This window comes from Bos mutus, chromosome 2 (assembly GCF_027580195.1).
Source record: "Bos mutus isolate GX-2022 chromosome 2, NWIPB_WYAK_1.1, whole genome shotgun sequence".
Lineage (NCBI taxonomy): Eukaryota > Metazoa > Chordata > Mammalia > Artiodactyla > Bovidae > Bos > Bos mutus.
In genome coordinates, this window is record NC_091618.1 from 46,790,880 (window position 1) to 46,802,446 (window position 11,567).

Genomic DNA, 11,567 nt, shown 5'->3' on the forward strand with positions numbered 1-11,567 from the left:
TTCACAAGTGACTTTCATAATCTGGAAAAACTATACAGAGAATAAAACTTTCTCTTTGTATTGTATTAGTTTGGAAATGAAAATAGTTGGTTAAATCTAGGTTTTACTAGTTAATTATACAGTGATATAGTCAACCTTATAGCCATGTCAATATTTTGTTCATTTGGAAACATTTGAGACTCACAACTTTTCATTTTACTTTATAGAATCTAGATAAATGATGCAAACAATGGTTTTGAATTAGATCTTTAGTATATTTCAAGATCAGTCTCCAAAGATATCTAGCTGAGTCTTTTGTAAGCAGAAAAGTATTTACTGATTGGCCACCTGCTAAAATTACAGTGTATACTATAGTAAAAACTCAAATAATAGTGGTTTAAAATGAAATTGATTATAGAAATCTCTGCATATCTAGAGTTTAACTAGCACTATGTCTTGTGTACTCAGCTTGACACATTCAAGTCAGTTCAATTCAGTCCCTCAGTCATGTCCGACTCTTTGTGACTCAATGGACTACAGCATGCCAGGCTTCCTTGTCCATCACCAACTCCCAGAACTTGCTCAAATTCACACCATCCAACCATCTCATCCTCTGTTCTCTTCTCTCCTGCCTTCAATCTTTCCCAGCATTAGGGTCTAAATGAGTCAGATCTTCTCATTAGGTGGCCAAAGAATTGAAGCTTCAGCATCAGTCCTTCCAATGAATAATCAGGACTGATTTCCTTTAGGATCGACTGGTTTGATCTCCTTGCAGTCCAAAGGATGCTCAAGAGTCTTCTCCACAGTTCAAAAGCATCAGTTCTTCAATCCTACTCCCACAACCATACATGGCTACTGGAAAAACCATAGCTTTGTCTAGATGGACCTTTGTTGGTAAAGTAATGTCTCTGCTTTTAAAATGCTGTCTAGGTTGGTCATAGCTTTTCTTTCAAGGAGCAAGCGTCTTTTGATTTCATGGCTGCAGTCACTATCTGCAGTGATTTTGGAGGCCAAGAAAATAAAGTCTCTGTTTCCATTGTTTCCTCACCTATTTGCCATGAAGTGATGCGACTGGATGCATGATCTTAGTTTTTTGAACTAAGCCAGCTTTTTCCCTTTCCTCTTTCATTTTCATCAAGAGGCTCTTTAGTTCCACTTCACTTTCTGCTGTAAGGGTGGTGTCATTTGCATATCTGAGGTTATTGACACTTCTCCACGCAATCTAGATTCCAGCTTGTGCTTCATATTCTGGCATTTAGCATGATGTACTTTGCATATAAGTTAAATAAGCAGGGTGACAATATACAGCCTTGACGTACTCCTTTCCCAGTCTGGAACCAGTCTGTTGTTCCATGTCTGGTTCTAACTGTTGCTTCTTGACCTGCACACACATTTCTCAGGAGGCAGGTAAGGTGGTCTGGTATTCCCATCTCTTTAAGAATTTTCCATAGTCTGTTGTGATCCACACAGTCAAAGGCTTTGGTGTGGTCAATAAAGCAGAAATAAGATGTTTTTCTGGAACTCTCTTGCTTTTTTGATGATCCAGCAGATATTGGCATTTTGATCTCTGGTTCCTCTGCCTTTTCTAAATCCAGCTTGATTGAACATCAGGAAGTTCTCGGATGAAGTACTGTTGAAGCCTGGCTTGGAGAATTGTGAGCATTACTTTGCTAGCCTGTGAAATGAATGCAATTGTGCTGTAGGTTGAGCATTCTTTGGCATTGCCTTTCTTTGGGATTGGAATGAAAACTGACCTTTTCCAGTCCAGTGGCCACTGCTGAGTTTTCCAAATTTGCTGGCATACTGAGTGCAGCACTTTCACAGCATCATCTTTTAGGACTTGAAATAGCTCAGCTGGAATTCCATCACTAGCTTTGTTCATAGTGATGCTTCCTAAGGCCCACTTGACTTCATGCTCCAGGATGTCTGGCTCTAGGTGAGTGATCACACCATTATGATTATCTGGGTCATTAATATGTCTTTTGTATAGTTCTTCTGTGTGTTCTTGTCACATCTTCTTAGTATCTTCTGCTTCTGTAAGGCCCATACTGTTTCTGTCCTTTATTGTGCCCAACTTTGCATGAAATGTTCCTTTGGTATCTCTAATTTTCTTGAAGAGATCTCTAGTCTTTCCCATCCTGTTGTTTTCTTCTATTTCTTTGCATTGATCACTGAGGAAGGCTTTCTTATCTCTCCTTGCTATTCTTTGGAACTCTGCATTCAGATGGGTATATCTTTCCTTTTCTCCTTTGCCTTTCACTTCTCTTCTTTTCTCAACTATTTGTAAGACCTCTTCAGACAACTATTTTGCCTTTTTGCATTTCTATTTCTTGAGGATGATTTTGATCACCATCTTCTGTACAGTGTCATGAACCTCCATCCATAGTTCTTCAGGCACTGTATCAGATCTAATCCCTTGAATTGATTTGTCACTTGCACTGTATAATCATAAGGGATTTGATTTAGGTCATACCTGAATGGTCTAGTGGTTTTCCCTTCTTTCTTCAATTTAATTCTGAATTTGGCAATAAGGAGTTCATGAACTGAGCCACAGTCAGCTTCTGGTCTTGTTTTTGCTGACTGTATAGAGCTTCTCCATCTTTGGTTGCAAAGAATATAATCAATCTGGTTTCGGAATTGACCATCTGGTGATGTCCCTGGGTAGAGTCTTCTCTTGTGTTGTTGGAATAGGGTGCTTGTTATTACCAGTGCGTTCTCATGGCAAAATTCTGTTAGCCTTTACCCTGCTTCATTTTGTACTCCAAGGCCAAATTTGCCTGTTACTCCAGGTGTTTCTCGACTTCCTACTTTTGCATTGCAGTCCCCTATGATTAAAAGGACATCTTCTTTTGGTGTTTTAGAAGTTTTTGTAGGTCATCACAGAATCATTCAACTTCAGCTTCTTCAGCATTACTGGTTGGGGCATAGACTTGGATTACCATGATATTGAATGGTTTGCCTTGGAAATGAACAGAGATCATTCTCTGACCTCCCCCCTCCCCCATCAGAACAAAAGCCAGAATCCCCTGCCCATGGTCCCACCCATCAGAATAAGGCCCAGATTCCCTCACAGCCAATCCCTCCCATCAGGAAGCTTCCACAAGCTCCTTATCCTTATCCATCAGAGGGCAGACAGAATGAAAACCACAATCACAGAAAAGTAACCAAACTGATCATATAGATCACAGTTTTGTCTAACTCAATGAAACTATGAGCCATGTCATGTAGGGCCACCCAAGATAGATGGGTCATGGTGGAGAGTTCTGATAAAACGTGGTCTACTGGAGAAGGCCATGGCAAACCACTTCAGTATTCTTACCTTGAGAACCCCATGAACAGTATGAAAAGGCAAAAAGATAGGACACTGAAAGATGAACTCCCCAGGTCAGAAGTTACCCAGTATGCTACTGGAGAAGAGTGGAGAAATAACTCCAGAAAGAATGAAGAGACAGAGCCAAAGCAAAAACAACACCCAGTTGTGGATGTGACTGGCGATGGAAGTAATGCCCAGTTCTGGAAAGAACAATATTGCATAGGAACCTGCAGTGTTAGGTCCATGAATCACGGTAAACTGGAAGTGGTCAATCAGGACATGGCAAGAATGAACACTGACATTTTATGAATAAGTGAACTAAAATGAACTAAAATGGGTGAGTTTAATTCAGATGACCATTATATCTACTACTGTGGGCAAGAATACCTTAGAAGAAATGAAGTAGCCCTCATAGTCAACAAAAGAGTCCAAAATGCTTGACACACTAAAAGCTTAATATATGTTCAGTTCAGTTCAGTTCAGTTCAGTTGCTCAGTCGTGTCCAACTCTTTGCGACCCCATGAATTGCAGCACACCAGGCCTCCCTGTCCATCACCAACTCCCAGAGTTCACTCAAACTCATATCCATTGAGTCGGTGATGCTATCCAGCCATCTCATTCTCTGTCGTCCCCTTCTCCTCCTGCCCCCAATCCCTCCCAGCATCAGAGTCTTTTCCAATGAGTCAACTCTTCGCATGAGGTGGCCAAAGTACTGGAGTTTCAGCTTTAGCATCATTCCTACCAAAGAACACCCAGGACTGATCTCCTTTAGAATGGACTGGTTGGATCTCCTTGCAGGCCAAGGGACTCTCAAGAGTCTTCTCCAACACCACAGTTCAAAAGCATCAATTCTTCGGCGCTCAGTTTTCTTCACAGTCCAACTTTCACGTCCATACATGACCACTGGAAAAACCATAGCCTTGACTAGACGGACCTTTGTTGGCAAAGTAATGTCTCTGCTTTTGAATATGCTATCTAGGTTGGTCATAACTTTTCTTCCAAGGAGTAAGTGTCTTTTAATTTCATGGCTGCAATCATCATCTGCAGTGATTTTGGAGCCCCAAAAATAAAGTCTGACACTGTTTCCACTGTTTCCCCATCTATTTCCCATGAAGTGACGGGACCAGATGCCATGATCTTAGTTTTCTGAATGTTGTATGTACCTTATTTCACAGTTCAGAGAACATAATGAACCAAACGTTTTGTAAACTATAAAAAGCTCTTGAAAATGTAACTTCTTATGTGTTTGCATGCTAAATCACTTCAGTTGTGTCCAACTCTTTGTGACCCTATGGACTGTAGCCTGCCAAGCTCCTTTGTCTTATAGATCTCCAGGCAGGAATACTGGAGTCGGTTGCCATGCCCTCCTCCAGGGGATCTTCCTGACCCAGGGATCAAATCCACATCTCTTGTCTCCTGCATTTGCAGGCAGGTTCTTTATCACTAGCACCACCTGCGAAGCCCAAATTCTTATCATACACAACCATAAAGTCAAAAAGTATAATGGAAAGGGCTGAATTTAACCTGATCTCAGCTTGTTTTAGGGGCTTCCCTGGTGGCTCAGATAGTAAAAAATCTGCCTGCAATGTGGGAGATCCGGGTTTGCTCCCTTGGTTGGGAAGATCCTCTGGAGAAGGAAATGGAACCCACTCTAGTATTCTTGCCTGGAGAATTTCATGGACAGTACAGTCCATAGGGTCGCAAAGAGTTGGATATGACTGAGCAACTAACACTTTCACTTTTACCTTGCTTTTAGGTCATTTGCCTCTTGGATGGAGACAAGTAGGTAGAACCATAAGCCCTGGACTAGGAGTGTGAAGATACAGTTAGTTGTATCTTGAACACACATTACCTTTGGGTTCTTTGTTGCAAGTTCCTATCCATAAAATAAACCAGTTAAATAAGCTCACAGTTGTGTTGTGATACTCTTATGCAGAGGGCACTGATTTTGCTCCTATCCCTCTATTTCAATTTTCATACTCATTAATTGTCTGATTTTTCTCTTCCTAAGAGTAGATTCCAGTCCATTAGAATTTGATTGTACTGAAACCCTCCCCTGCCCTCCACCCCACACACACCAAAAAAGAAGACAGAGGGAAAGGGAGAAGAGGAAAGCTTCCTACCAAACAACAACAATGAACAATCCTCTTAAACATCTCAGCATTACCAAAACAAAAATCATCCAAGAAAAACAGTCCCTGAACAGGAGCACACTGCAAATCAATAAGCCAATAAAGGTAGAAATAATGTATGTGCATTTTATTAAGCTATCTGATCTGATTGTATGTGCATTTTATTAAGCTATCTGATCTGATAATCTTTATCAGTCTGGCAGGTTGAAAAATTAACCTAAGCTGATAGAAGCAGTAAAGGACACTGGGTTATTTAAAGCATTTCTAGAGAGGATACAGCTACAAGCTTGGAAAACAGACAAGAACAAGGGCTCTTGGCAGCAGATAAGGCTCACCCACAGTCACAGCCTGTGAGGATGCTGCTGATCCTGCATGGCCAGCTGTGGCCTTGCACGCTGCTGTTGGGACCACTGCTTCCACTACCTCTGAGAAAAGTGGGCACACTGTATTGCAGTGCTCCCTATACCTGCCACTTGGCTTCAGTAGCTCCTGTTGCTAGGCCTGGGTTGAGTGTACCTGATTGGTCCAGCTTGGATCTCAGGCTACAAACGCTACCTGCAAGGGAGTCCTGAACATGCAACCTGTATCTGGCACTGTCAGGCTTTTAGTGATAGGCCATCTCTGCCTCCCATCTAGACTTAGGAAGGGCATTTTGAACTGGGCAGCCAAAAGCATGACAAAACTTTGTTTCAATATTTGATACAACCTTACTACAATCATTATTTCTATTCTCATTAATGAAAAGACTTCCTGCTGTGCCAGGTGAGGGATGGGTAATAATTACAACAGCAGCAGATAACATTTATCAAGTGGTTACCATTTCCTCGGAGAAGGCAATGGCACCCCACTCCAGTACTCTTGTCTGGAAAATCCATGGACAGAGGAGCCTGGTAGGCTGCAGTCCATGGGGTCGCTAAGAGTCGGGAACGACTGAGCGACTTCACTTTCACTTTTCACTTTCATGCATTGGAGGAGAAAATGGCAACCCATTCCAGTGTTCTTGCCTGGAGAATCCCAGGGACGGGGAAGCCTGGTGGGCTGCCGTCTCTGGAGTCGCAGAGTCAGACACGACTGAAGCAACTTAGCAGCAGCAGCAGTACCATTTCCTAAGCCCTATGTCAAGCCCTTTATATGCCTTTTAAATTCTCATAATGATCCCATGTGTAGTTATTATTATTTCCTTTTTATGGTTGAGGAAACTGAGGCACAGAATATATAAGTAACTTCTGTAAAATTTAGTCAGTAGTGCAGCTGGAATTTAAACCCAGGCAGTCTGGCCTAAGCCTCTTTCTGAAAGAGCAGAACTGACTTGTCATCTGCCACTTCAGTTTCGAGGGATGATGTCCATCACGTGAATTTCACCAGGCCACCTGCTTGCCAGTCTCCTTTTTCTTCAGTACACATTTTTGGGGAGTCCCTTTTGGCATTATGCTAGAGGTAGAGGTAAATGGGTACAATGGGAAGATTATCCATTCCCATACATTTCCATAAGTAGAGGCTGGAGGTTATTTTAAACTATTTCTTTGGTTTAGGTAAGAACAGAGTGAGTGAGTGAAAGTCGCTCAGTTATGTCTGAGTATTTGCAACCCCATGCATGGTGGCCCACTAGGCTCCTCTGTCCATGGAAATCTCCAGGCCAGATTACTGGAGTGGGTAGCTGTTCCCCCTTCTCAAGGCAATCTTCCCAACCCAGGGATTGAACCTAGGTATCCTGCATTGCAGGAGGATTCTTTACTGTCTGAACCACCAGGGAAACCCAGGGAAGGACAGGGAATATGGAATAGGAATACCAAGCATTCTTCTTTCTGATCTGGGTATGTGTATACGTGGAAGGAGGCTTCCCTGAGAAAGGTCAAACTACTCAGGGGTTATGTTGGGCTACCATTTGTCCAGCTGCATAGCCTCTAGCAGTAGCTGTCACTGCACCTCTTTCACCTACACCTCTCTAATCCACATGCTGGACTATATTGAGAGAGAGGGAGGGGTTGAGGGCAGTGTCTCCTTCCCAACCTCTATACTGTGCCTCCACAGGAAACTCCAAAAAGGTTCAAGCATTTCTTTATTCAAGACTTCCAATGATAAAGGCTTCCCTAGTGGCTCAGACAGTAAAGGATCTGCCTGCAGTGCAGGAGACCTGGATTCAGTTTCTGGGTTGGGAAGATCCCTGGAGAAGGGAATGACCACTCACTCCAGTATTCTTGCCTGGAGAACTCCATGGACAGAGGAGCCTGGCAGGCTACAGTTCATGGGGTCGCAAAGAGTCAGACATGACTGAGCAACTAACATTTGAGGTTTCCCAGGTGGCACTAGTAAAGAACCTGCCTGCCAACGCAGGACATGTAAGAGACGTAGGTTTGATCCCTGGGTTGGGAATATCCTCTGGAGAAGGAAAAGGCAACCCACTCCAGTATCCTTACCTGGAGAATCCCATGGACAGATCCAAACCATACAAACTAGAGGTTTGGGGAAGGTTTGCAAAGTCAGCTGTTGTGGTCACTAGCTTTACCAGCAGACTTATATTCACATGTACTGTCCAACAAAATGGGGGCCCTGAAGCCCACATCTCCAGTGTTCTCTCCACGCAGACATTTCCCTGGATCGCAAGAGGTCTCTGTCCCCACACTTCCTTATCTATTCCCCTTCTCCCTTCTGCTCCTCACTGCAAATGCAAAGGAATAGCAGTTGTGGAAAACAACGAATTCTGCTGTTTTCAAGTCCTTTTGGGTTAACTATCTAAGTAGAAATGTCCAGCAGACACACAGGTATAAAACATGGAGCCTAGAAGAGACGTCTGGATTTGGGAGTCAGCACTTAACAGTTATAGAAATCGTTGGAGTCAGTTAAGGAGGGAGAGTATGTGTAAGCACAAGGAGGGTAGAAGATAGAACCCTGGTGAGCATCAACACAGGGAGGAAAGATGAAAGGGCAACAAGAAAGGCAGTGAGGGGGAGGAGGAGGAGACATAGGCCTCGTGGAGGAGCTCATTTCAAAGAGGACACAGCCACTTTGTCTTTTGCAACTGGAGATGTGAGTGCAAACAGCCTCGGAGGTTAACAGTAAGGATGCAGCACAGAGGATGCAGAGATGAGAGAGGAAACGATTCTTTGAGGATGAAAAGAGAAGTGACAATAGCTCCAGGGTACCCAGGGTAGAGGGAAGGTTTGTGTTCTTTGTACAGGCTGGAGGAAAGGTCAGTAGAAAGAGAGAACAGATGACACAGGAAAGAAGTGGGTTGTGATGAAGCAGACTTCCATGGATGCTACGCCATGGGCTGAAGGGTTGCCTCTTCCTCTGAAGCAGGAAGAAAAGATGAAAGGCCTGATGTCGTAGACATAGATGAGTATGAAAGCAAAAGAGTTTTGTAAGCTTTCAAATTCATACAAAAGTAGGACTATTAACTATCATTTTATTTAAAACACTTGCTTCCTTAAAAGGCCATCTCTACATTTAAAATATTTTGATGCCTTAATTTAGTAAAAACTAAGGTCAGGGACATTAAACAAGAACCAAAACTTTCCCATCTCTGTAAACAGTTTCTCTAACAGAATGAAAGGAAGTAGTTTGTGCCTAAAACTCTCAGCTATTATCAAATCAACCATTATACAAAGTTAGGACCTCTTAAGATACAATTAGTTATAGAAATAAATATAAAAAGCACTGGTTTCAAACTGGCTGACTAAAGCACTGTAGAATTTGAGAGGGAAAAGGTAAATACAGTGGATTGCAGATTTCTCCCAAAGTAAAAATGTAGACAATGAATGTAAATAAACTCAAACAAATAGGGTCATCAAATCAAAATTTTCTCAGCCAAGGCAGGAGCCATAAGTAGCTAAATAGTTATCATAACAGTTGGCTATAGAAAACTTTGCTACATTCACCCTTAAGGCAAATATGAAATACTTTTCTCAGTTAAAGGACAACACATAACTTTTTAAACTCACAAAACACATATTTCTCATTCTCAAAGACAGGAGACCTCACTGACCACAGGTGAACAGAAAGGCCCCTTGGAAGCCAAAGAAAAGTGATGTCAAGGGATGCTCTACCCATAGGCCTTTGCAGTAGAATTCATCTTGGCTAAGAGATGTGTGCACACACATGGGAGAATCCTGAGATATGCTAAACATGGACTGTGAACAAGGCAAATAAAAATGATTAGCCAATAGAAACCCCGGAAGAAATGCCCCATAAAAGTAACTTAAAATGCCATGAGGGTATGACTCAGCAAACTCTCCGAGTCCACCTGTGTGTCTACCCACACATAGTGTATACTCTGCCTCCAAATAAATACTGTACTTGTTTCACTACTTTCCATCTTTGTGGGAATTCTTTTCTCCAAAGCTGAAGGACCAGGGCCCTTGTCACTGACCACTGGTCTAGCAGCTAAGATTTGGTGCTCTCACCACTGTGACCCAGCCTCAATCTTTGGCTGGGAACCCAAGTCCCACTCCAAGCCATTGCAGGCTGAGGTCACCAGAGATCATTTCAAGGTGGATATTTAATTCTCTTTGGAGTTTCTGTTGTAGTTTTTTGTTTTTTTTTTTTCTTTTCTGCTTTGGGGTAGTTTTTTTTTTGGGGGGGAAGCACTTTTTATTAGTTGAAGTTGTCTTGTTTTCTGTTTTCTTGTAACAGTTTCGTGTATATTTACTGTTTTCATCTATTCATTTCAAAGATTTTTGAAAGGTTTTTCTTACTGGATGGTTCTTATGTGTATATGCATCTATGCACGTGTGTATGAGTGATATGGGCTAAAGTGAAAGTGTTAGTTGCTCAGTCGTGTCCTACTCTTTGAGACTCCATGGACTGTAGCCTGCCAGGCTCCTCTGTCTATGGAATTCTCCAGGCAAGAATATTGGCGTGGGTTGCCATTCCCTCTCCAGAGGATCTTCTCAACCCAGGGATCAAAACCAGCTCCTGCATGGCAGGTGAACTCTACCGTCTGAGCCACCAGGGAAGTCCATGGATGTATGGGCTAATGATTGCATATTTTCACAGCTTTGGATCTCTTTTTTTCTTACCTGACCCTAAAATTTCCTTTTGCTTCTTTTCTTCTTCACCAGATTCCAAAAGGGGCCTCTCCATTCCTTTTTTACCTTCTATTCCAGAAGCAAGGGTTTTACACACTGTTCCCTTGAAGTACGTCCATCTTTACTTTTTAAAAACATATGCAAGTGTTTTGATTTACCACGGTTCCTTCCCAGTATCTTAGCACAAAAGTGGACTTTTTCCCTTTTGTGGTTATCTTAGACCAATCATACAACCACCAGTAGTCTTCTCTTCTATGCATTTTCTCTGTACCGTCCCTTACTTCTGTGTAAGTTTGCAGCAGGAGAATGGGACACAGCTTGCTGAGATTTGGTGTTTATTTTTCTACTTTGAGAAAATCTGAAGTTTGGGCATTCTCTTTTAGTTATGCAGATAACATGGGTTTTGTGCAGTTTTGTTATCTATTTTGTTTTCAGTTTTATGGACAATGAGTTCAGATTTATGCTGCAATGGCTGCTATTATCTTGGCTACTCAGGAATTCTACCCTTAGCGTTATTTTGATAGAAGTGTGGTGATGCTAGTGGTAAAGAACCCACCTGCCAATGCAAGAGACTTTAGAGATGCAGTTTAGGTCCCTGGATCAGGAAGATCTCCTGGAGGACAGCATGGCAACCCACTTCAGTATTCCTGCCTGGAGAATCCCATGGACGCAGGAGCCTGGCAGGCTACAGTCCATGGCGTTGCAGAGTCGGACACAACCGAAGTGACTTAGTACACACGCACATGCCCTCTGCACCAGAAATTTTTAAAAGAAAAACAATGTAATTCACTCAGGTTTTGTGAATAAAGGAGCAACCAGACCCCTCATTCTCTTTCCAATACTTTGTCCTGGCTTGGAGGAAGAGGGTTGCTTATGGTTTGGGAATCTTTTCCTGAAGGATGAACATAAAGTTATTTACTTCTCAAACATGCCAAGTCCCTATCTTTCCCATTCCAGGAAGAGCCAGAGAGGAGGGCAGTCTTGAGTCTGATCAGGTCTGTGACTCAGGCTCTTCCTATCTCCCTTCTCCTCAAGCTCCTATGCATCAGAGCTAGGATTGTCCTTTACTTCTGGGAGAGCTGGTGGAGGGAACAGTCACCCAAAGGCTTTCCTAAT